Source organism: Giraffa tippelskirchi, chromosome 6 (assembly GCF_054371585.1).
Source record: "Giraffa tippelskirchi isolate mGirTip1 chromosome 6, T2T-mGirTip1v1.2.pri, whole genome shotgun sequence".
Taxonomy (NCBI): domain Eukaryota; kingdom Metazoa; phylum Chordata; class Mammalia; order Artiodactyla; family Giraffidae; genus Giraffa; species Giraffa tippelskirchi.
Window position 1 is genome coordinate 175,779,313 of NC_137280.1, and position 26,311 is coordinate 175,805,623.

At 41.1% G+C, this 26,311-nt stretch overlaps 1 protein-coding gene and 1 long non-coding RNA gene across 2 annotated transcripts in view; one reads left to right on the forward strand and one right to left on the reverse strand.

Annotated features, from left to right (window-relative positions):
• FBXL17 (F-box and leucine rich repeat protein 17) overlaps positions 1 to 26,311 on the reverse strand; it is a 510,317-nt gene that overhangs the window by 85,237 nt on the left and 398,769 nt on the right. The window lies entirely within an intron of this gene.
• Positions 9,453 to 12,634, forward strand: LOC145511699 (uncharacterized). Its single transcript, XR_014058081.1, has 2 exons — positions 9,453 to 11,602; positions 12,308 to 12,634. It is a non-coding gene; the product is annotated as an uncharacterized LOC145511699 (long non-coding RNA).

The following is a 26,311-nucleotide window of genomic DNA, read 5'->3' on the forward strand; positions in this document are numbered from 1 at the left end:
AATGCTTACAGAGCTTTGTGGGAGGAATCACAGAAAGGCTGTAGGAAAGTGACTTGTTCCATCTTCTCCCCCCCTCTGTGTATACAAAGGCAAAATGTTTCTGTGGAGACCACCCCAAAGAGGACAAATTCCAGAGTGAAGGAAGGATGGGAGTTTGCAGCTGTGAAACTTTTATTCCCTATTTCCCTACATTTCCATATCTATGAAGTCTGAATTTATACATATTCTTCCTGAAAATAATGCTCTAGTAATTTCACATAAATTCCAGAAGAAAATCCAATCCATCAGCAAAGTCTGTTCATTCCACCACCAAAATATACCTTGAATCTGTTCACTTCTGTCCATCTCCATGGCCACCATCATTTGTCCTTGGACCGCAGCAGTAGTTACCTTTCCACCACACTGCCCCTAGCCTGAGTCCATTCTGTGCACAGCAGCCAAAGTAAATTTAAAAAAAACATATTTCTGAGCCCATCTCTCTGCCTAGTACTCTTTAGTGGCGTTCACTGCATTTGGCATAGTAATAACAGCCAAGTGCATTGCCCACAGAGGATAGTGTATCTATGTGTCAGACTTCCTCCTGCGTATTCACCCTGTTATTCAGGTCTTCCAGCAGTAACTTCAACTCACCAGGCCTGCCCTCTGCAGGGTCTTTGTGTCTCTTTGCACAGTTTCTTTGGCCAACGCGCGTTTGTGCCTAGTTCATTCTAATCCTTCATGCTGGGGCTGAGGTATTTCCTTCTAGGGACAGCCTTCTCTGCTAATGCTGTGTCAAGTTGGACCTTTACTCTGCTCTGGACTTTTCTGTCAGAGTGTGGTGAAACACACAAAGGTAAATTCCTTTCAGAATTATTTTATCACTTGGTTTGTTCATGTTTTCATGGACTACTCTCCAACTGGTACACAAATGGCAAGTAGTTTATTCTAGGCTGCAGTCCCAGGGCCTACGACAGTACCTGGCACCATCACTTAATAAGCATTTGTTAAATGCATAAACACAACAGAAGGGAGTGAGGTGAACAGGAAATACAGCAGCATCCTAAGTTCTTTTCTATTTCGTTGCACAGTATTACCTCTTTATATATAATTACGTCCTGCTGTACAGTCACTTCACGCTCATCTATGAAAGGTGACTGATTCAAAGAAATGAGTACCTCATTAATAAATAATAGAAAGCTATATCCTTTTTTGGGGGGAGGAGTTTCATTTACACTAGTTTGTCAATGTTTCCTACCTTGACATTTTCAAACGTTTTCAAGACCGTACCAGCATCTTGGCATTTACCTCTATGTATCACTTTGTAGTGCTGGTAAATACGGGCATTTTTCCTTGGGGCTCTGTATACAGCCTTTGTGAACAACCACTTTGGTTTGAGTTGAGCAGCTGGTTGAACTGAGCAGAACAGTAGAACCCAAGTACACTACGGATGAACACTTCTGAGACTCCACCGCCTGCACAGCTAAGCAGACCAGGCAGGAGTGCTGACTTCAAGCAGAGTCACTTGATACTGCTTTTGCTATGAAATGTCTTTGAAGCCAAGACCTCTTTAGCACTTTTGAGCTTTTTGTTTTCTTTAATTGACTAATTTAAACAGGTATCTTTCTACTTTACTGCAAGGAAGATTTATTTCTACTCCTTGCAAACATGACTTCATTCTGACATTTCTACTTCAAAACAGACAGAATCTCTAGAACACTATGTTTAATTAATTTCTGTTAAGGTTTAAGAGCACCACAGGCATGGAATTTTAGATAAGTATTTGTCCATGTGCCACTTCATAACAGGTCACATGTTCATATTTTACATTCATCAGAAACATAAACATAAAGTATTTGTCAATGCCAATCCTATTATTATTATTATTACCCAGTGTTACAACTTATTTCTTTTTGGGTCCAACTTCTTGCTACACAAGCGCCTTTCAAATTAGTGAGCCTCAGAATCACTGGGTAAGTTATTCATAAGTACAGATTCCTGGATCCTATCTGCAGATTATGGTTCAATAGGTCTGAGGTAGGGCACAGGAATCTGCATTTTAAACAAATTCTGCAGGTGATCTGGACACTGATGGAAAGGGGCACACGTGCTCAAAGTCACTGATTCAGTCTTTTCTCCTTAGCAGGACTTTTACCTTGCACTTTTTAAGGTCCCCACCAGCACTTTGCCCATTATCTGGCATATTGCAGGCATTAATAAATTTTCACTGAATGAACTGTTCATGAGATTAGAAAGTTTATTTTATGACTTTATGAAACATCTAATGAAATATTCTCATTGGTATATCTTTTGAATAGTAATAGTAGCTAATACTAAGTTTTTTTCCTAAAAGGACCACATTTAAGGAATATGTTTAAAACTGTCTATGAATACAATGAAATTGAATATTTTAATGACCTCCATGTAGCTAATAGCAGGTGGAATTACTGTGAAGAATACAAAAGAAAAGAACTCTTTACTACTTCAATTCCATTAAATGGTTGGAAATAAAGTGCTGACTGTTTCTACTGAACTCTCAATCCTAAATATATTTAATTAAACAAATTTGATTTGTTTTAAAAGCATTAATTGGAGAAGGAAATGGCAACACACCCCAGTATTTTTGCCTGGAGAATCCCATGGACAGAGGAGCCTGGCAGGCTATACAGTCCAGGGGATCGCAAAGAGTCGGACACAACTAGGTGACTAAACCACCACCAAAAGCATTATTATATCTTAACTCACTGAAGACATAAGACAGTCTCTTTCCTCTAATATATGGCAAAATATTTTTAAAGATCAAAGACAATCTTAAAATATTTGAATAGAATGTGATTTATTTAAAAATAAGAGATATCTGTTAAAAATAAGTTTAACAAGAAACTGGAAAGAATACCAGAAGGTGGAAACTCAGAAACTATCTCTAAAACAGCATTTAAAATTCGTTACTTTTAAACCTGAAAACTATCACCACCAAAAGCAAGAAGCCTGCTAACGATTACACAGAAAGTCTAGCTCACTGTTGATTGTGGGTATAAACTAGGAACTCTAGGAGTTGACTTTACGGTCAAGGTTATTATGAAAACTGAGGTAAAAGTTCGAAGAGGAAACACTGCACGGAATCCAAAGGCAGGAGGAGGCAGCGGTGAACCAGGGACAGGACTGAGAGTCAGAAGACCTGAGTCTGAGGATCAGCAGCGCGACCCTGGCCAAGTCACTTTAAAGAAGACTCGGGATGAAATGAATCGTCAGCTTACTCTGGGACACACCATGATTTACGTTATGCGTGCCTTATAAATGGCTGACTGTCATTACTGGATTACCATTACAGAGGCACAGAAACAAGAAAAACAAATAAAGAATGAAACGGGACTTGGAAGATACCTACATTTGCCATTTTATCCGATTTCATCTGTTTGTGCAAAATTTACCCCCTCACCGATCACTCCGCGCACACAGTCTGGGAAGATGCATCACAATGGCTGACTTACCAACAATAAACAGTCACTTCAATTACACCTAAGATAATGTGACTTAACTCCTTGAGGATTCGTCAGATCAGGTTAATTAGAACTCAAAAAAACCAGAAATTCTAAAGCCTTTCTGGTTTTCCTAATTATTTCAAATATATAAGGAATCTGTGGTAAGTATAGAGACTTTAAACAATATTCCATCCCCCAGATAGGGTTCCAATATACTCTCTGACATGTATCCAATACTATTTTCTTACATTTTACCGTGTTGATTTGATTCTGCTTGGGGTTTTCATTTTGACTTGCTATTCTCCCTTTCACAAAGTGTAAGGCAGGGTTAAAAGTTAAAAATTGATGATTTATTTCAGGATACATTTCTCCCTAACTGTCTGACTTTGACCATTCCATTTATTTTCATTTGAGAAACTCTGAAAAAAAAAAGAAAAGATGGGAATTGGAGAAGAGTCAAGGATGTGAACTCTTATCCCACATAATCAGCTTCACACCAGAATCATACAAAGGAAGACGTCTGGATTCTCAGGTGAGACGATGACTGAGGCTGCTCTCAAACTCAAGGTACCGTGACTGCGCTTCCACGTAACTAGGACTCAGGGTCTAAGCACCACTGTGAGACCCGAAAAACTGCGGATTCCTTTGTGGTATCTGACATTCTTCTCTCTGTAACTGACTCAGATTTGCTTCACCTCTTTTACTTTCCATGACAAATCTAGGCTTTGAGAAAAGAATTATTTTTATTGTAGAATAATAATAATACAAAAGTGAATTTTGAGGAAAAAAGGCTATTTCAAATGACATATTTGATTATGTACATTGCACTGCAGATTTCAATGATAACAACTCTAATCATTTTTTTCAGTCACTCAATATATTAAATGAGCATTTTGTATAAACTAAATGAATCTTTTTCTTAATTTCAAAATAGTCAATATGATGGAATAAACAGACACAATATTCTGATACTCAAAAAATTCTTTAACATTTCTATGCCTACACTGAAGTTATTGAGCAGTTCAGTTAAGCCTTAAACCTTTTTAAGCAGAGTAACTTTGCCAAAGGTGTGTTTTCCTTTCTGAAACTAGGTACATACTCATATTGTTAAAGGTTGCTTTATTATTTTCTTTCCTACTTTGCTTTCTTTCTTTGATTTCTTCTCTTCTTTCACTACACACTCTTTGTCTACAGACTGGCTCTAGTTACTGTATCTGAAATGTAGCCTCCAGCATCCGTCCTAGGGGAAGGGGAAGAGGGGAATCCCAGCCACTGCTAGTGAGTGCATTTCAGACAGGCCCCTGACTTTAGGAGTCTTAAGAGCTGGAATCTCCATGTATTATATTTCTTACAAAAGCATGAAAATGCATTTTGAACTACTTATACACATTTTATCATACACTTCAATGTTCTTTGTCAGTGCATAAAGTAGTGTTAAAAAGCCAGGTACCAAATCTTGGCTTAAAACACAGCACTGGTATGACTGGAAATAAAATGTGTTCTGAAAGTGCGGATGTCAAGTCAGGTGATTTGTGAGACTTATTCCAAGGAGGTTATCACTGTCATCTGTCTACAGAAAAGAATGGTCAGGAGATCAACAAGATGTCTTTTGTTCCATTGTACTTAGTTCACACAAGGTGCTATTTAAATAGAAAGTGGTATTTTATATGTTACTTACATGTCTATTTCCTTTGAGAAGATGCAAGGATGCCTAGATTAGACTCTGTTTGCTAGGTATGAATAGCAGCCTTCAAAAATCAAGGACTCTTAAGAACTGATTTGAAAGTAATTGCCATCATTTTACATTGGCAGGAGACTTTAGCAAACGTATATAAATATTACTGACTTGCCTTAGCTTTTCTGTAAAAACCAAACTAAAACAAACAAAATAATGTTCTTGATTCTCAGAAGAGGCCTATGAACACACACACACACACGCACACTTCTCTGTCTCTCTCTACATACACACACCCCTCATTTCAAAATATTGTGTAACATCTTTCTTAACAAGTGTTGTCAGTGGTAACAGAACACTTTCCAGTGATTGTTGGGGATCTTTAAGAAACAAGGTGAATGTGTTCGCATGGTTTGCCTTAAAAACATTTTATACCCTAGGAGTACGTTAGAAGGAATGATACAATAAAAAGAATGTCTTTTTTATTGTATAATCCTATCAAATAGAATTACATATATCACCTTTTCTTCGACACTTTTGAAAGATGTAAACGTGTAAGCTGGCATAAAGGGCCATTTTTCCATTTACTAAGCCAAAGAAGAATGCTAAGTAACATATCTGAGCTGAAATGCCAGCCTCAGTTTGTCCAATAGGTTTTCAAGATCTCATTCTGCAAATCAGACTGAACGGGGGAAGAAGCAAGGGAGGGGACGCTGAGACTGTATCCCTGCAGCGACTGCGGGGAGCAGGGGGTGGGGGGAGGGCACAGGGCACCACATGCCACCTGCCAACCAATTAGGAGAACTGTTTGCAAGCTCAAGAAATCCTGGAGGCTCTGGGGCTGTAGACACCACTATAGTTAAGAGTCAAGTAACACAGAAAAACTTAAATGGGAATTCTCTTTTGAACTTAAGACACTCAGTTATATTATTAACACCCATATGTTAGTAATACCATAGTTCATACTAGCCACTTTGCTGTATGCCATCTGCTCAAAAAAAGTCTTATTTCTTTATCACTACTGTGCATGTGATTGCTGTTTAAAAAGCTGCATTGACATTTTTCCTTTTAGTTTCCATTAACTGCCCTACTGGATGAGTCTGAGAATGAACTTGATTTTTCAAATGCAGTATTTTATAATCTCTCATTAAGACATTTGGTAGCTTCGGTGTTTATGTAACTATTTTACATTCTTAAATTTGCTCATGTTCTTAATACTGAAAACATCAATGTATAAATCCTTTCCTTGTTTTACGTAACAAGATTATTCAACCCATTGTTTAAAGGGGTCAGAGAAGCTTGTAAGTCATTTAATTTACTATTTATTTCCTCTAAAATCATTCCTAGAGGCTAGGAATCCTCTGAGGATTGCTGCTTTCCTTCCGCCTCTGGCTAACTATCCCTCCTCCGCTGTGCCACCTTCTACCTTGGAAGATCTGACAAGTATTCTTTTGTCCTGCTTTCCTGAATTCGGAACTATTGATGACTTCACATGAGAAGGCTGACTGATGTGTTACACAAAGGCCCCGATGTAGGTGAAGTCTCAAGATGTGCTAAGAAGCCCATTATTTTCACAGCACAGAGATCTGCCTGTGGAATTTTCTGCAAACATTTCCAAGGGACAAGACATGAGAGCCTCCATTCCTGTTTTGTATTGACTTCTGACCTAACACCGGACCAGTAAATCCCATCTATAAATAGGAGGCTGGGTGTTGGCAAGGCCACTTTCCTAAATATTTTACAGTGGTAAACTCTCCAGGTTATAAATTACAAGAGAAATAAGATGATCACCTTTCCCCACCATGAACTTGTATTCAACACTTACTTTTGTATTATATTAAGCAGGCTAGCAGGAATTTAGCAGTGCACAGAAAATCAAAGAGGAACAAAAATTAGACTAAACAATTCATCATTGCAGATAACCATGGATAAGAAAAACAGCTGAGAAAAAATACAATAGCCAATGTGAGCATATGAAAATGTTTAAGTTTTTTAAAAATACAAGATAAAACTTGGGTAACAAATAAGTCCTGTTATTTTAAGCAAAAATGCCATGTTCTCATAAACATAAAATGGCGTGAATTAACTTAGAGATAAAAAAACTACATGATGTATATGAAACATCCCATATCATCGGAACATAAATAGGCTGAGATACTCAGTCACCAGTTGGTGAAGCAGAGATGTAGATCAGCCCCATCTTATTCAACCTATTGTGTGCAGTGATTCTCTGAGAGCAGAATAAAGCACTCAGAAGCCAGTGTTAGGCTGATTTTCATCTTCTGGGAAACTCCACTTAACAGCTCTGAATGTCATTAACAGCCTGTGAGACAGTCACTCAAGGGCTGCTGCCGTAGGCTGACGTGGGAGCTTTCAAAATGCACACACAGAAAAGCAGCTCATGGTTACAGATCTTTTTGCAGAATAAATCCAGTGGCCAAGGTCCTGAAGAGCTCACTCTGACCTCCCACAGCACTTCTCATCTGTCTTTCCTAATTGTGAGATGGATTTTTGTGGGCAGGCAATAATACTGTAAGCCCCTTGAAGGGAGAAAGTGTCCCTGTATTTCTTTCTCTCCTGTGGCACCTTGCATATTTCTAAGCCAACAGCAGGCGTGCAATAAATAGATGCTGAGCTGAATTACAGCACGCGATCCCATACTTGTCCCCATCAGCAGAACCCCATACACCGCTCACTGCGATACTGAGATTGCAGGGGTCACTGGCGGCCCTCTGCCTAATGGTGTGCTGACTGACAGAGGAGAAAATCAAATCAAGAAGGCCGGCACGACCTTTGAGCTGGGCAGACAGGGTGCGCGCTCACTGCAGCAACAAGGTCAAGATCAAAGTGACGAATGTCCAACCTCTCAGGACATGGCGAGGGGCCTGGACTGACCACATCTGATTATCTGTGCAATTTCATCGGCATCACCTGGGGGCAATACGTGGGCTAATCACAAACAGTGCAAGAGGAGCACAAATAACACCGCCCCAGACTGCGCAAACCACCAGGCTGCAGAAGGGCACTTGACAGCGGGCTTTGCCCGGATTATGGGAGCCCGCCGGGGAGACGTGAAAACAACCGCTTTATGGTGACCCAAAATGGGATTAACCTAAGCCGGACGAGTGTTAGAAATTCTCTAAAGAACCCAGTGAAGTATCATTCAAAATGATACAGCCAAGCTGTTTAAAAAAAATAGTCCTGGGAAAACAGAGAAGCTGAGATGAATCCGGTTATCAGTAATCAGGAAATGAGACAGCTCCTACTGAGAAAAACTATGTGGGAAAGCATGATTCCAGCCATCAAAGTCACTAGTTTCTATGAATCTAGGGTGGAAAGGGTTATTAGTCACTTAGCTGTCTGTTACCTACATCAGTCTTCACAAATGGTATTCGGATCATTTCAGTACTAAAGATAAAAGTAAATACACTGTATGTAAATATGTATCTAAATGATTTTTACTTTTAACAACAATAGCACTTTCAGCTATTAAAAAGCTCCTTTAATTCTAAGAGAGACAGTCAGTGGGTGACTAAGGCATTGTAATTTACATCTGCTTAGTAGTGATATATTAGTCCAATCTCCAGAGGGCTTCAACTTGATTTTCTCCATATGTTACCCATATGTTATATTACCATAAACATATCTTCTGGAAAACAGCCATATGCTTCACTTTTATACCTGAATAATAGTGGCCCTTCCTTATCCTTTGGTTGTTATCTCTTCTGTGGATTTTGAAATATTTATTGGAACTATATATGAAAAGAAATATTTTCAAATCAGCAGAATATAATCTGTTATGCATAACCCTGCATTTCTAACCCTACAAACTTCTTTCCTACAATACAATACTAAAATTCCCAAGCTTGAATATCAAGATAAGAATCACTATTTACATTTAGGTCAAACATAATTTAGCTTGAATTTTAATACACCTTCCCAGCCAGTGTTCCCAAGTATGGTCTGGAAGTGGAGGCTCCTCCTCTATTGATGAATGAGTCACGGATGATCATCATCAACCCTGTTATATCAGCAACAGTTCATGGTTACAGAATTCAGAGGATGTGCAAGTATTGTGCTATGAGATAGTGCATGTCACTTTTCATTTTACCTACAAGTAAAATGTAGATAAAAACGGAGTAAAGATGTTTACAGCTATATTATTTTCAGGTTGCACTCACTGTAATTTCCAGTTATCACTATGGTGATTTTGCATATATGAGACTGTAAAAATCCTGGTGCTTTTAGGGCATACAACATGAGAAAAAGTAAATAAATAACCTGACTCTTTGCTTGCTCTCTTTTTTTAATCTATCTTCTTTCTTCTAGCTTTCTAACTACTAGAACCTCCATGAGCAGAAAGGCCTATGATGACCAGGTTTCAGTGAAGACCTCTGGGTGGATGACCATGGCCATCAAGTATTCGTGTGTATGCAATTTTTTATTTAGGCTGCTTTAAAGTAGGAAATTCAGAGTCAATCCCTACTGTCAGTAGAGTTTCATTATTTCATGTCAGATTTTGTGGGGATCAACCTGTTCCGAGCATCTACTATTTCTAATCACTAAAATTACACAATAATTCTGCTCATACACAATTTGAATTACTTCACTGTGCTGCCACAGCACATCCTTTCAAAACTCAGGATTGTCTCTTTATCTTTCAGAGTCTTCGACCAACTGACTCCATGTAGCTCTCTGTACTCCTTCCCCAAAGCCAGCCAAGGAGGCCTTGGACAAGAAGGGCGGGAAGGCCCCATCAACCTATATCAGACTCATGCAACCTTCACTAACTGTGTTTGCCCCATTTCATACTCTGGTCTCTGTCTCAGAAAATACTTAGACTTATATCCAGATGGAAAACAATCAGAAGGTAATAAGAATAATAGCAGTGAACATCTGTTTATTCTTGCCTGAAAAATCCCACAGACAGAGGCTCCTGGTGGGCACCGTCCATGGGGTCAGACACAACTGAGGCAATGAGCGCAGACGATTAGGTTCAACGTCAGCCATGATACCAACAGTAGTATCCCACTTCATTCTCACACACCTATGACGTATGAAGTGGTATTGTTCTCACCTACCAGAAAATGAAACTGAGGCTCAGAAACATTAAATAACTCATTCAAGGTTATACAGCTGCTAAGTGGTCGGGCTGTCATCTGAAGCCAGGCAGTCGGTCTCTGCAACCTGTGCTACGGCTCCCCACAAAACGATTGTTTATAATAAATTTCATTCATTCATAGGTTGAGTCCTCACTATGTTTTAGGCACTGTATAGGAAGACACAGACTAGCAAGGCATGGGCCCAGCCCTCAGATAACTCCGTGTTTTATGTGTGGGGGGGAGGTGTCATGGGACTGCCTGTTTGAGAAATTGTGGAGTATTATTGTCATAAACACTTATGTATGTGTGTTAAATAATCATGCTGTACCTTTTACATTTACACAGTGCTACATATCAATATCAGTAAAATTATATCTCAGTAAAGCTGGAAAACCATGGAGTCACTGGAGGGTGTACAGATGCAGCACACTGGCGTGGGCTTATCCAGGTGAGGAGTGCGGCCCTCCGGGGAAGGAGCTTAGATAAGCAGTTAGGCTGTTTTCTGTTGACAAAGGGTTTTCAAGTGTGGAGGTCCACAACTGGGATGTGCGTTTTAAAAGGCCGGGCTCCTCAAACCCGGCTGCACATTAGAATCATCAGGGGATCTTTTAAGGAAATATTGGAGCCCTGACCCCACTCCCAGAGAATGAAACTCAATTAATCTGAGGGCGGGCCTGGGCATCAGTATTGTTACAAGCTCCCTAGGTGATCCAAACACGCCGTCCAGGCTGAGAAGGACGGTCTCCTGGCTTCTAGTGTCTCATTCACAAAATTAAAAAATGTACTTCAGTTAACACTTGCCACACAAACAGCAAAACACAGCCACCAATTCAGAAGATTTCACCTAAGATGATTCTAAACAGTTTCAAAGAAAAATCATTGCTAAATCAAGTGAAAACTAAAAAAGAAAAGAAAAAAAAAAAACAACAGAACACGTTGCTTGTGATTGCATGCTTAAGGGAAGGATTTGCTGGCAAGACGTGAGCCAGGACGCCGAGGGGTTATGTTACAGCACAAAGCGGTGAAACAGCAGGGAGAATGACACGTAAAGAGGTGAACAGAACGTCAACCACTCATCTTAACAAACCCTCTTTTTCTTAAAATTCCACAATTCTCTCTCAGTGCATCTTGGGTGACAAGAGTTAAAAATCAAACGTGTTTTTCCACTGTTGGGACAGAAGCAGGGCTAAACTCTGCCATGACTGCAGATGACGCTCGGCTGAGCTGCAGAATGGACACCCCCGCGGTAGCAAACGTTGTGCGAGTGAGCCACAGTTTCTTCCACGGTGAGGCCACTGGGGATCTGGCTGCAGGCGCGTATTTTTATAGACACCTCAGCTAATGTCAAAGTCCTAATGCAAACTTTAGTGCTTGGGAGCATTAAATAGGTTTAGGAGGCTTCCCCAGAGAGCTTCAGTTCCATTAACACAAGACTTGGCGGCCAAGGACGGATACAATCCCGATCCCACGTTGGAGATAGAGAAAGAAAAACTCCTCACTGTCTTCATGTTGGCACTCACGTTTCAAAAGATAAGAACCTTTCAGGGTCGAGAGGACTGAAGAATTCAGGTGGAACCCAGTTCAGCATCTTACCCGGCGCCCTCCGCCCCGTGGGGCTCAAGTGGCAGAACACAGCTAAATTATCTCAGCTGTTAGACGAGAACAGGACTCCGTGGGCGTCCTCTGGGGACTGCGTGATGGGAAGCGGAGAGATGAGCTGCAGACCCTGCGGGCTCCGGGTTCTCAAGCAGCTCAGCGCCGCAGCTGCGTGTGGAAGCATCTGCGGCCAGCTCGGGAGGCCGCGGCGGGCATGCGCGTGCCAGGCCTCTGGGCGCAGGCGCTCCGGCGGGGAGCGTCCTCCTCCCGGCACAAGGCTGAAGTGTGCACGGAGGCAACGCCAGCAAACCTGCCGAGCCCCCGTGGTCGTTCATGGGAGCCTGGCGTTCCCTCGCAGGGCCCTTGCCCACCCCCGTGGGCCCGCGATTCACACAGGGTACGCTCGGAACCTGGGCAATGTTCCCAAGCACTAAAGTCTGCATTAGGTTGGGCAATAGCTGTTGCCCGTCGTTTAGTCAGCAAGTCAGGTCCGCTTCTTTGCGACCCCATGGACGGTACCCCGCCAGGCTCCTCTGGCTGTGGAATTTTCCAGGCGAGAATACCGGAGTGGGTTGCCACTTCCTTCTCCAGCGGATCTTCCTGGCCCAGGGATTGAACCTGAGTCTCCTGCTTGGCGGGTGGCTTCTTTACTACTATGTCACCTGGGACAACTTTCCATTAGTTGAGCTGTCTATAAAAATACAAGACGCTGTTCTCTTGGAGAGTTCAGAGACGAGGCCGAGGGGTGTCCAAGGCAAGGCTCCCGGAGGCAGGTCCCAGAGCAGGTCTTCTCTCCCGAGCGACCCCCGCCCCGTCCCAGAGCACCGCGACTGTCCACGGACACTCCTCAACAGTCCCTCAGCGCTGCTTCCTCTCCATCTGTGCGCCCACAGTCCTGGCTTGGAACCTAGGTTTTTCATTCTTTTGACCCAATCCAGACCGATCACTCCAGCTGATCTTGTCAGCAGTGCGTCTCCTTCTCAGTACACCCTCTACTCCAGAGGTCAGGAAAGTACAGCCGAGGACCAAACCCTGCCTGTCGCCTGTTTCTTTGTTTAAAGAGCTCTTTACTTCCTTTGGGCGGTACCGGTTGCTGCGTAGGGGCTTCCTCTGGCTGCGGGCGAGCAGGCTGTTGGCACGGGGCTTCCTTAGTTACGGCCCATGGGCTGGGTGCCCTGCGGCGTGTGGGACCCTCCGGGCCCAGGGACTGAACCCGTGCCCCCAGCACAGGCAGGCAGGTTCTTGACTCCTGGACTACCAGGGCAGCCCTGCTTGTTTCTGTATATAAAGTTTAATCAGAACACGGCCACGCCCACCCATTTCTGTTTTATCAATGGCTGCTTTCAGGCCACTGCGGTGGAGAGAGATCGTATGGCTCACAAAACCTAAATTATTTACACTCTGGCCCTTTGCAGAAAAAGTTCTCTAACTACACTGTTGTCAGGATGATTTTGACCAAAAGTATATAGATGCAATCATGCTGGTCCCACGCTTGAAAGACTTTTGCGGCTACATCTGGCGTAAGGGACCACATTGTGGTTGCCTAATGTAGTATTTCCGACCACATTAAATAAACTCCTGATGTTGAAGGTGCCTTGCATATTAATGCCAACTTTATCCTCCTGTGCCTATGCTGCGTGTTTTGCATATCATGCCCTTCATCTGAAGGATTTCTGTTCATCCTCCCCGGTTCAGTTCAAATGTCATTTTCATTATCACGTAGCTTTCTTTGACTCCTCTCAACGGTCAGATCCTCCCTACACACCTTCTTCAGTTTCATAGCACTTTATATATTTTTCAATTTTGCATTTATTGCTCAGGATTTCATTCATTCATCTATTTGCAGAACTGGCTGCCTTGCCAAGTCACAAGAAATTGGCTTAAATGTACCAGGATAAAACTTCCAAATAAACATAATGGCAATTTTCTGCCTGTATTTATATTGAAATTACTGTTATTTCAAACAAGTTTGAGAGTTTTTCTAGAAGTCTGCTTCAGAGACTTTTTATGTTCACACCAAAAAAGTAGTCTTAAGAGTTTGGAGGTACATCTCATTGCAAGTTTAAAAAAAAAAAAAAATCACTCTGTAGTTTCATCACTAAGCTTATTCTAAAGAAATTCTAATCCTTGCCAAAAATTAAATCTACCCTTAAATAAAAATTTACCAATGATTATGGTTATTAAATAATTTATAGCAGACTTTGAATGTAATTTTAAAAAGATAAATTTCCAAGAGCAAGGGCAGCCATCTTGAGAGAAATACTTTTGTTAGGATATTAAGTCTGATGGGAATGTTATATGGTTTAGAATGCATTTTTTAATTAATTAAATGACACTGTGTAAAGGATGGGATACTCAACAAATGGCTAACATACTTTTAAAAAATGGTTTTGGATGGATAACATCTAAGTATAATTTTGAATAGAAAAGGCCTCTAAAAGGCAAAATAGAAGGAACAAAACACAGCAAAAAATGATAAACACAACTACATTAAAATGAGACATGTTCATGAAGATGCCATAAACAAAGTAAAGTCAAGCCATAGATGGAGAAGATATTTACAAAGCATGTAACTGACAGAAGTTTAGCATCCAGATTGTCTAAGAATGCCTCAAATCAATAAGATAAAAACAATCTCCTAGACAGAAAAACAAAAAGATACCAACAGGCAATCTAAGATAAGAAGGTCCAATAAACATATCTAAAAATTCTCTACCTCATGAAAAAAATCAAGTAAATACAAATTAAAGCCATAATGAGATATCACTTCACACCATCAGATTGGCAAACATTAACAAGTCTGGCAACACCAAACGTTGGCAGGGACGTTGAGCAATGAAAAACCTTATACCTGATGGTGGGAGTGTAAATTAGCACAACTTTGGAGAGCAAATTGGCAATATCTAGCAAAGTTGGAGATGCACTCCTAGATTTATTCTTAGACACAAAGAGATATATCCAAGGATATTCACTGCAGCACCATTTGTAATAGAAAAAGAGAAAAATCACGTAAATGTCCTTCAATTGGAGAATGAATAATTAAATTGGGACTGTTTACAAGATGGCAAAAAGCGAATTAACTAGGACACATATACCAACATGGATAAGTCAAAAAAGCATAATGCTGAACAACAACAAAAAAGTGAGAAGAAAAAAATGCATATAGTAAAGTACCACCTACATAAAATTTTAAAACCTGCAAAGGAATGATCTATATTGTTCATAGATATATACAAATGAAGCAAAAATAAATAGATGTGTGTGCGACCAATGAATACCAAAATCAGGAGAGTGGTTACTTTTGGAGGGGAAAAATGAAATATAAGTATGGACTTTAATTCTGCTGTAACCATCTGTTTTTTTTAAGCTAAGGTATACTGATGCTTCCCATGGGAGAAGGCAAGGCAACCCACCCCAGTGTTCCTGCCTGGAGAATCCCATGGACAGAGGAGCCTGGTGGGCTACGGTCCATGGGGTCATAAAGAGTTGGACACAACTGAAGCAACTTAGCACACATGCACCCATACTGATGTGTGTACACTATTCTCTATGCTTTTCTGAATATCTAGAATTTTCACAGTTTAAAAAGTCAATCACTTTGAAGACAATTCTTTCTGAAGGAAGTTGCCATAACACGCACCTCCACGTAATAAATTCAATAGCCAGACGTGTTCCAATATCTGACAGCAGACTGGTGAGATTTTAAACTCCTCAGACAGTGTTATCAGTTCTAGAATTAGAATTTTCCTCAGAGTTCGGTCAGTCTAGCCCTCTCTTGTTTACCACTCAGCACGCCAGCCTGGCGAGTGACAGGGCTAAGCCCGCAGGCCCTGCACCAGAGCGGCCACGCAGCCCGGACGCGGGGCGTGACCCAACAGCGGCCTTTTCAAGCACAAGCTCCAGGGTTCTCACACTGTCCCTTTCCTCAATCTGACTTAATCGTGAGTCACAACTATGTATCTTGAGACTTTCATTAGGGACAGAAAGCCCTGGATGCATTCTGGATTTGAATGACTCCTGTACTGTGAAATAATTATCAGATGAAAATAGTAAGGTACAGAAAGAACAGTGCGATAATGCGCTGCTGCTCTGTAAAATAGGACAGGAAACAAGGACACTGGATTTGTTCGGCTTGCGCGTGCAGAAAAACCCTCACATGGGGAACCTCAGGACAGCGGCTAGCTGTTGGCAGGGCCGGGTGCTGGGAGAGCACCAGGACTGTGACGGTGACTCTTGCCTGTACACCTGTTCATAACTCTTCTACGATAAAACACACATGGTCTTCCTCATCCGTTGCTCTCAATGAACCCCAGCTCCCCACCTCTTATCATGGACTGATCAGAAAATTAGAGCGTATGGTCCAGGCCGGACAGGCCGAGTAAATGGCCAGTACCCCGGCACTGCTGACGGACCCCAGCTTCGAGGGCTCGGCTTCTCATGCACCAAGGTTCTGGCTTTAGCTCTCAGGTGGAACGACTCATGCCTGTTGCTTTCTACTTACAGCTCTGGTCTCAAGCTCCTGTAGGTCTTAAGCTTTTCTCCTGAGGACACTGTCTTATAAAATTCTTCCTTAAGACCAAGAGGTAATACAGAAGGAAATCTTCAGGAAGTAGTCAACTCTCCCTGGGCGGTAAGATGCTCAGCTTTATCTCAATGTCTAAAATGTGCCTACTGGTCCCCTTCGCAACTCGTCACGAGCTGGCACCTGGGCTCGACGTACCCGCGACTCCCACTGTCCTGAGATCTGACTGAACTTGGATGCTGTGCTGTTGACTCTCACCGGGGCATCTACCCTAAGCTCTTTTCTCTTCTCTTCTCACATGTCTCACCTGTTGATCGCTAAAATCTGGGGTTCTCACTAATCTACTTTTTTCTACGATCGTTTCCAACCATCAGGTGGAAGCTACTTCTTCCTGAACTTAGAATTTGGTTCTTGTTCTACAGTTACTTCCTAAAGAGCTGGGTTCTAAAAGAGAGCTGCAGGGAAAATCAAGGCAGTAAAGAGAACCCTAGTTTGAGGACCTAAGGCGCCGGGATGGATGAAGACCGACGTCTCTGGCCCTTGGTTTCCACCACACTGAAGCGAGCGGTTCAGCAGGCGTTGTCTGTGAGGGTGCTCGCAGACGTAAGAGTCTGTGGTCCTCCTCTTTCTGTTCCTCGCTTGTACCTTCTTCCAGCTCTATCCCTTCTCTCATCTCCACATTTGAAACATATCCTGAACAGAGGTGTTAGACACATGTGCCCATGACTTAAGCTCACAGAAACAGAGACGACTAAAAAGCTTGGAAACATAAAGGGACAAATGAGAATCGCTGCCTGCCAACGATGCTCATGGGGGAAAAAAAAAGGCATTTTCTTCTAGAGAGAAAAATCTCTTGAGGTACTAGGGTTATCAAAAAAAGGCTCCACTTTCTAAGGACATTGTCTTACAAAATTTTCCTCAGTAATATGAGGTAATAGAGAAGTAAACCTCCAGAAAATAGCCTTTAAACTTTAACATGTGTCATCCATTCATTTAGTCACCCACTAAGATATATTCTGAGCGGAAAATCATGTAAGTGATTAGGTCTCTTTAATTTGCATCAATATTTTTAATCATCAGAGCCATCTTGCAGCTGAAGTGGGGAATCTGGGAGTCACCCCAGAGTCCTCCCTTCCCTTGCCCACACACCCAACCACCCACCACATTCTGAGGACCCCACTCCAGAGGAGGTCTCCCCTTCCACTTCTCTGCTACTCTTCTGCCCTCCAGGCCACACCTGCCTGAACGTTAACAGCCTCCTGGGGGCCTCTTTGCTCTCTGGCCATCCTCCAATCTTCTCTCTGCAGAGCAGCAGGAGCAATCCTTTTAAAGCCACAAACCTAGCTACGTCAGTCCCCAGGGAGCACCCTTCAAGGTCCTACCAATGGCTTTTGAATCGAATCTACACCCTTTCCCTCATCTTCAGGACATACAGGATTTGGTTTCTGTCTACCTTTCCATCATCAACTAGCTGTGTGAGCTTCAGCAAGTTCTAAGATCTCTCTTTACATTATAAAGGTTATGCTATAAAAATGCAGCTAAGAAGTAGAACCTGCCTGTAAAATGCTTATGACAGTTCTTGGTCCATAGCAAGTACTTAAGGAGTGGTCACTATTTGAATATTTTATAGTCAATAAAGACAGAGTATCTATTCTGTGTACCACACAAAGCTAGGTGTTTCAAAAAACTAATGAACCATTTCTAATACTTCTTCCAACATATACTCTTTTCTCATTGCTATGTCAACAAGGGGATTACTACATTTAACAACATTTTTATAAAAGTTAAATATATACATGTACAAATTTGTGTGTGTGTATAATAAAAATAAATAAAATAAAGTCTGTAAATAAGATATAAAGTCTTACACTTGGGTTAAAATAGCAATAGCGCCAAAAATGGCTTAGGGCATTTCACAGTTAATGTGAAGAGAACCTAAGGATGTTAAGTAGTTTAGGATTTTAGTATCTAAGAGAAAAAAGCAGAGTGCATTCAACACCACCTACCTACCCCAATGAGCACACAGGAAAAAAAAAGCTAAAAACAACTTAGACGATGATACTATTTATATGGAAAGCAAGAGAAGTCACACGTTGCACTGGTCAGATAACATCTGGTTTTATTCTAGGGACCATATTTTAATAGTGACATTAACATGTGAATTAAGGACCAATTTAGGACAAGTAGGAAGGTAACAGTCCTGCTAACAATGTTATATATAAAATAGCTAAGAGAATTGGAGTCATCATCCTTGGAAGGAAAAGCTTGGAAGAGAGGATGGAAAAGATATTTCAAATATTTGAAAAGACTTGTTATAGAAAGTGCACTATAAACATCCTGGTGGGCAGATGTGGACCCAAAGTATAGAAGTCATAAGGAAGATAACTTCAATTCTCACTATTGGAACTATTCAAAAATGGGGGTGTGGGGGGAATACTTGGGAAAGCAACAAATGTCTCTTCATAGGAAAAGTTTTAAGTACAGGCTGAATGATCATCCTCAAAGAACCACATGGAAAGAGATTCCTTTTTGGATAAGAGCAAGGACTAGAGAACAATACGAATAGCTAACTTTTCCTAGGCACTTAGGGATGTACCAAGAGCTTTACAGAATTACTCATTCAATGTTCACAATAGCTCTATCACGTAGACACTACCATTTTTCTGATGAGGAAATTGCCCATGGTCCAATAGAAAAAAGCTGAACATGAGCCAAATCCAAGCTGCAAGACTCCAGAACCTGGATTCTCAGCCCTCATATTAGCCAACTTCTAATCTAGCTGCTTTCGGAATCTTCTTTGCCTCTAATGCCCATGTTTCCATCTCTCACAACAACTGTTTGCAGTCACTTGTTGACTGGCATCCCTTAGGCCTATGATTTCCTGTTTCTAAGATTTGTAAGGAAAAGGAAGTTTTTTCTGAAATAGATGAATGTGTACCATTTCTCAAAGATGTACAAGAATGCACACGTAAGGTGAGAGAGTTGTACAGAAAGAGAACTCTAATCTATGCAAACTCACCAAGAAAAAGTACCTATACTCAAAAAGAATCCTGTGAGAGGACCTCTGCTCATTTAGAAAGACACTTTCTGAGATGGTTTTAGATGTACAATCATTTAAAATATGTTATACTTAACAAAAAGATCCAAGAGGAAAATCAAAAGGTATAGCAACCTTTATAAACAGTCTTCCCATTAGATTAAAAAGTGATAAGTGCAAGAAATTATTAAGACTGCGAACATTATAAAAATAGAATAACCACCATACAATAGTCCCTATATGGAGAGAGTTTATAGAATAAACTGTTCAGCAATAATTTGAGATCCATACCAAAATCAAGTGGATAAGTGAGATAATGGCAGAGAGCAGAACACCTCACAGCATGCACAGATATTCTCGTCTGGTAACAACTTTTGGGTGTATCACTAGGCTAGATGACTCATATGGTCTCATCTGGCACAATTTTGCAGTGACAGGAAAAAATACAATTTGCCCATTTAGAACAAGTTTTTGAGCTGGGTGAGAAATAATTTCCCTAAATTGAATATCTGGGAACCAATTACAACCCCAAATCTGCTATTAACCTCAAAATAGGTAATTGCAAGTTTGTGTCTAAATCCATTTGTCATAATGGAGCAAATTAAGAATCACATGATGGATGTGGTTCATGTGTGACAGCTCTCGTGAGCACCATGAGCCCAAACTAAGAACAACATCAAAGAGAGATTCCAAATGTGATGCAGCCATGAAGGCAAAACTCATTTTCGAATCATAATAGCGACATCCAAGAAAGGTAGTGTTTCCTTTGTGTGACAGTCACGGCCGGGCATCTGGAGGCCGGCCGGCCACTAATGTCCTAGTAAGTGGTAGACACGTGCTGGAAAGGCCGTCATCACGTGGTGAGCTGCACGGACTCACTGCCGCCACGGTCCCAATGGGCCAGACTGGCAGCGGGTTACACGGGGCTGGAACAAAGGGAGTCTCGTTACCGGTCTGGGCTCAGGGCTCGCTGGGCCCAGGAATTCTGATCCCTACTGCTGCACAAGCACACTTTCAGTGCATGCAGGTAACACTCCTTGCTGACTCTTCTGCAACATGTCTGCCCTGTTTTCCTGTTGAGAGAATACCAGAAGTCTTGGAAAATACTGGGTAGTGTCACAACGAGAACTTGCTTTAGGCAACAGTCCCCTTGCAGCTGAGACAGAAAATTGCCTGAAGACTTTGGGAGAACAGAGGCTGTGGCTGATGTCACTTGATACCGGGGAGAACCCCCTCTGGCCGCCACTGGTGGGCCTAGGACTGCCAGGGGAATCATGTAAGGCCAGGCAGTGACCCCCACCCGCCGCACGCCTGAGGGCCACGAGATCAGAGAGATGGGGGCGAAGCTCTTTCTCGTTAGCTCCCTGGCACTAAGCAGGGGCCTGGAACGGAGGGCCAAGAAATAAAGGACAGTGTAGAAGAGAGGTAAGCAAGCAGGCTCCGAATCCTGGCTCTGCCATGAGCTAGCTCAGTGACCCCGGGCAACTTCCTTCAGCTAAGTCTCAGTTTCTTGCTCCAAAAACGAAAAACAGAGTGGGTATTAAGTAGTATATTAAAACATTTAATACACAGTCGTGCTTTAAAAAAATGGCAGTTTATTGCATCAAATACATTTTAAGGATAAAAGCTGCCTAGGATGTATGAGACAAGGGGAAATAGGAAAAAAGTTCAAAATAGTCATTTTTCATAGATCAAAGCAGGCAACAAAAGTTCTCGGCATAGCACTCGATGAGATGAATACAAATAACCTCTACTTGTCCAAAGCAGTTTTTTTTTTTTTAAAGTATAATTGGTTTTTTATCATTGTTCATACAATGGTTCAGAGAGAAAGTCTGTCCCAAAACAATAAATTCTCTTGAGAGTGAATAGAATTTAGAATTAATATTTCTTATTCTCATTTTATCTCAACAAATTTCTTAAAATCTGGACATCTTAATACTTGTAGGACTGCAAGGACAGGAACACACATATGTTAAAATAAAACAAACAAGTTTTAGTCTAAGCTTAAGTATGACCATATCTGCCAACTTAAGTGTAGATACATGAAATAATTGATGGCTCATCTCTTTCAAACATTTTTATATTTACTCTTTGCTTTCCTCTATAAAATCACCTTTCTATGGTTTTCTCTTTTGATGGAATAAAATTTGGATTTTGATTTGCCTTGCTAATACTTTTAAAATTAAAGTAGCTATTTTAGATGTTGGCAATTTTCCACATCTCCCTCCAACAGGACTGAAACTTTCTTAGTATCATCTCTGGGGATAAATAACTAATTAGTTATTTGAGACTCCAGTCACAGAATTGGTTACAAATTATGAGTAATTTAATATAATCATTTTTTATTGAAGGGTTAAATTTGAAAGAAAGAAACTGTTAGGCCTTCAAAGATTTCTTCAAATTATGATTTTTCAGATACGTGTCAACTTCTGGGCTCACAAATGTGTTTGTGTTATTTTAATATACCATCAAATAAATAAGATAATCAAGCGATGTTGTCACTGGTTCTGGTTAATACACTGGCATGTTTCTAAAATACAGACCTGAAGTAAGTAGTCACAGATGAAAGCAAGGTTATTCCAACTATTTAAATGGCATAAATGGCACTTTCATATATCCTACATATTCTGCCTGTGTATGCAAATATGATTTGGCCTAAAAAAGTCCAGTTTTTGTTAGAACAGTCAATAATTTAATTTGAGTTTCCTGATGCAAAATATACCAATATTCCACGCAAGGTGAAATCTGTATCTCGTGATTAGTGATCACAGCCTCTGAGAAACACCCCTCTAGGGCCGCAGCCCGACATCTGTCTCAGCAGAGAGAGCCGGACAGAAAGTCAGCAGACGTGAACTGTGACTCCTGACTTACACCTGTGTTGTCGTCACCCACGCTGCCTCTCCCCTCCTTAACACGGTCATCTGCCCACGACAACACTCCCCTCCACTTTGGCTTCATCCACCACAAAACTGCAGTGCTCCTCCGGCGCCAACCTCCTTCCTTTACTCTCACTAAATACTCCTCTGACCGTAAAAGGTCAAATGTGCTTTTATGGACTCAGTTATTACTTGTGTGTGGAAAACTCTGAAATGTTTCTTTATGGAATGTTAAAATGCAAGGAATGTCAAGCCTCCTATGTCTAAGACAATGGAAGCGAGAAGCCATTAAGCCTCTTGGTCACACTCAACCTGCCTAGCTGGGCTCAGGGAGGGCACTAACAGAACTCAGGTCTCTGCAGGCCCAGCTGTCTGCTTTCGACTATACAGAACTGCACCCATTTCTGTCCTTGCTGCATCATTTGGTCTCTTGTATCTCTGCTTCCTACTGGATCTCATACTTCAAACGTCCCAAACCAGATTTTTCAGCTTCTCTCTCAAGCCAGCTCCCAAGATACCCACCCCTCAACTAATGTCATTTCACTCTTCAGGTTATCCCAGCATGAAATCTTAAAATCACCCTTGATTCCTTCCTTTTATCTTCTAAATATAAAATAATAAGTAAAAGGTCTTTGATATGGGCATGATATTGAAATATACCAATCTTTGAAGGACAAGGGCAAATATTATCTTTTCAACTAACCTGTCCAAGGTCATCAATTCATACTGATATCTCTTTCCGCTGAACTCACAGACCACTGATTGAGTCTACCAATTATTTTGATACTTAATCATATTATCTTACTGTGTCACCAATTAGCAAACTTTAAATTTTTCTGTTAATTCTCATAACACCTGGAAAATTTACACATACAGTAAGTACTTAGTAAATTCTCATTGTGTTGAATCATATTTTTTTGTAACATGTTCTTGGCTGTTCAGTCCAGCTGGTCAGTTGTGTCCGACTCTTTGTGACCCCATGGACCGCAGCACACCAGGCCTTCCTGTCCATCACCAACTCCTGGAGTTTACTCAAACCCATGTCCATGGAGTCAGTGATGCCATCTAACCATCTCATCCTCTGTCATCCCCTTCTCCTCTCGCCTTCAATCTTTCCCCAAATCAGGTTCTTTTCCATTGACTCAGTTCTATGTACCAGGTGGCGAAACTATTGAAGTTTCAGCATCAGTCTTTCCAATAAATATTCAGGACTGATTTCCTTTAGGACTGACTGACTGGATCTCCTTGCAGTCCAAGGGACTCTCAAGAGTCTTCTCCAACACCACAGCTCAAAAGCATCAATTCTTTGGTGCTCAGTTTTCTTTATAGTCCAACTCTCACATCCACACATGACAACTGGAAAAACCATACCTTTGACTAGACGGACCTTTGTTGGTAAAGTAATGTTTCTGCATTTTAACATGCTGTGTAGGTTGGTCATAGCTTTTCTTCCAAGGAGCAGCCATTTTAATTTCATGGCTGCAGTCACCATCAGCAGTGATTTTGGAGCCCCCAAAAAAGAAGTCTGTCACTGATTCCATTGTTTCCCTATCTATTTGCCATGAAGTGATGGGACCAGATGCCATGATCTTAGTTTTCTGAATGTTGAGTTTTAAGCCAACTTTTTCACTCTCCTCTTTCACTTTAATCAAGAGGCTCTTTAGTTCCTCTTCACCTTCTGCCATAAGGGTGGTATCATCTGCATATCTGAGGTCATTGATACTTCTCCTGGCAATCTTGATTCCAGCTTGTGCTTTCTCCAGCCCAGCGTTTCTCATGATGTACTCTGCATATAAGTTAAATAAGCAGGATGACAATATATAGCCTTGACGTACTCCTTCCCTATTTGGAACCAGTCTGTTGTTCCATGTTCAGTTCTAACTGTTGCTTCTTGACCTGCATACACATTTCTCAGGAGGCAGGTGAGGTGGTCTGGTATTCCCATCTCTTTCAGAATTTTCCACAGTTTATTGTGATCCACACAGTCAAAGGCTTTGGTGTAGTCAATAAAGCAGAAGTAGATGTTTTTTTCTGGAACAATCTTGCTTTTTCGATGATCCAACGGATGTTGGCAATTTGATCTCTGGTTCCTCTGGCTTTTCTAAATCCAGCTTGAACATCTAGAAGTTCACGGTTCATGTACTGTTGCAACCTGGCTTTGAGAATTTTGAGCATTACCTCGCTAGTGTCTGAGATGAGTGCAATTGTGCAGTAGATTGAGCATTCTTTGGCATTGCCTTTCTTAGGGATTGAAATGAAAACTGACTTTTTCCAGTCCTGTGGCCACTGCTGAGTTTTCCAAATTTGCTGGCATAACAGCACTTTCACAGCATCATCTTTTAGGATTTGAAATAGCTCAACTGGAATTCCATCACCTCCACTAGCTTTGTTTGTAGTGATGCTTCCTAAGGCCCCCTTGACTTCACAGTCCAGTAGGTCTGGCTCTAGGTGAGTGATCACAGATCTTTTTTGTACAGTTCTTCTGTGTATTCTTCCTATCTCTTCTTAATATCTTCTGCTTCTGTTAGGTCCATACCATTTCTGTCCTTTATTGTGCCCATCTTTGCATGAAATGATCCCTTGGTATCTCTAATTTGCTTGAAGAAATCTCTAGTCTTTCCCATTCTGGTGTTTTCCTCTATTTCTTTGCACTGATCACCGAGGAAGGCTTTCTTATCTCTCCTTGCTATTCTTTGGAACTCTGCATTCAGATGGGTATATCTTTCCTTTTCTCCTTTCTCTTTTGCTTCTCTTCTTTTCACAGCTATTTGTAAGGCCTCCTCAGACAACCATTTTGCCTTTTTGCATTTTTTTTTCTTGGGGGTGGTCTTGATCCCTGTCTCCTGTACAATGTCATGAACCTCTGTTCATACTTCTTCAGGCACTCTGTCTATCAGATCTAGTCACTTAAATCTATTTCTCACTTCCACTGTATAATCCTAAGAGATTTGATTTAGGTCATACCTGAATGGTCTAGTGGTTTCTTCAATTTCAGTCTGAATTTGGCAATAAGGAGTTCATGATCTGAGCCACAGTCAGCTCCCAGTCTTGTTTTTGCTGACTGTATAGAGCTTCTCCACCTGTGGCTGCAAAGAATATAATCAATCTGATTTTGGTGTTGACCACCTGGTGATGTCCATGTGTAGAGTTGTCTCTTGTGTTGTTGGAAGTGGGTGTTTGCTATGACCAGTGCAACTTGGCTGATGTAGCTCTAAAACATGAACAAGATATCTGCAAATATTTTCTGATAGTTTAAATATTAAAAGAAAAAATTGAGTAGTAACTAAATATTCCTCTTAAAAGAGCATCTCATTTAACATAATATTTATAAGTGAGAATTAAGATAAATAGGTGTACACAAAATAAAATGAATATAAAATAACCCTTATCAAGTATTACGGATATTACCAAAATACGGCCATTTCAATTATGTTTTTCCTGACACATACATGAAACAAAAATAATGTAAAACAGCAACAGCTTTAAGGGGTCAGTATGTCTCAGGAAAGATCAGTTGGGGAGCACGCCAAACAACGTGCACTGAACAGCAGCCCACCGCCCACTCTGCAAGGGAGGGCGCGCTTGTCCCGAGCGCGGGGCTCCTCGAGGAAGACAGCCTGTTTCAACTTCCTACGTCTAACTTGTGGAATCATTAGTAGGCAAAGACAGTTGATTCTAATTGTTCCACTGATACACAGGCAGAATGACAATCTCAGAAGTAAAGAATTCTGTTCCCCCTTCTCATCAGTCAAAGACAGTTGACATACCATGGCATATTCATGAGTCTACAGGAGAGGAAACAGATTTTAAAAGGAGATATGAATGAAAAGACAGCAGATGGAGAGAAAACAGTTTTGACACAGAAGACTAGAAATGAAAGGAAGTTGATAAACTGATATGAGAAAGCTGAAATGGCTAGTACAAAATTAATAAAAGTAAAAAGCAGAACAGAAATGAAAGAAGGTTAACTATAGGAAAACTGACTTTCTCCTTTTCCTTATTATCTATAAAATTAGACTCAAGGAACTACAGATTGCATAATTCC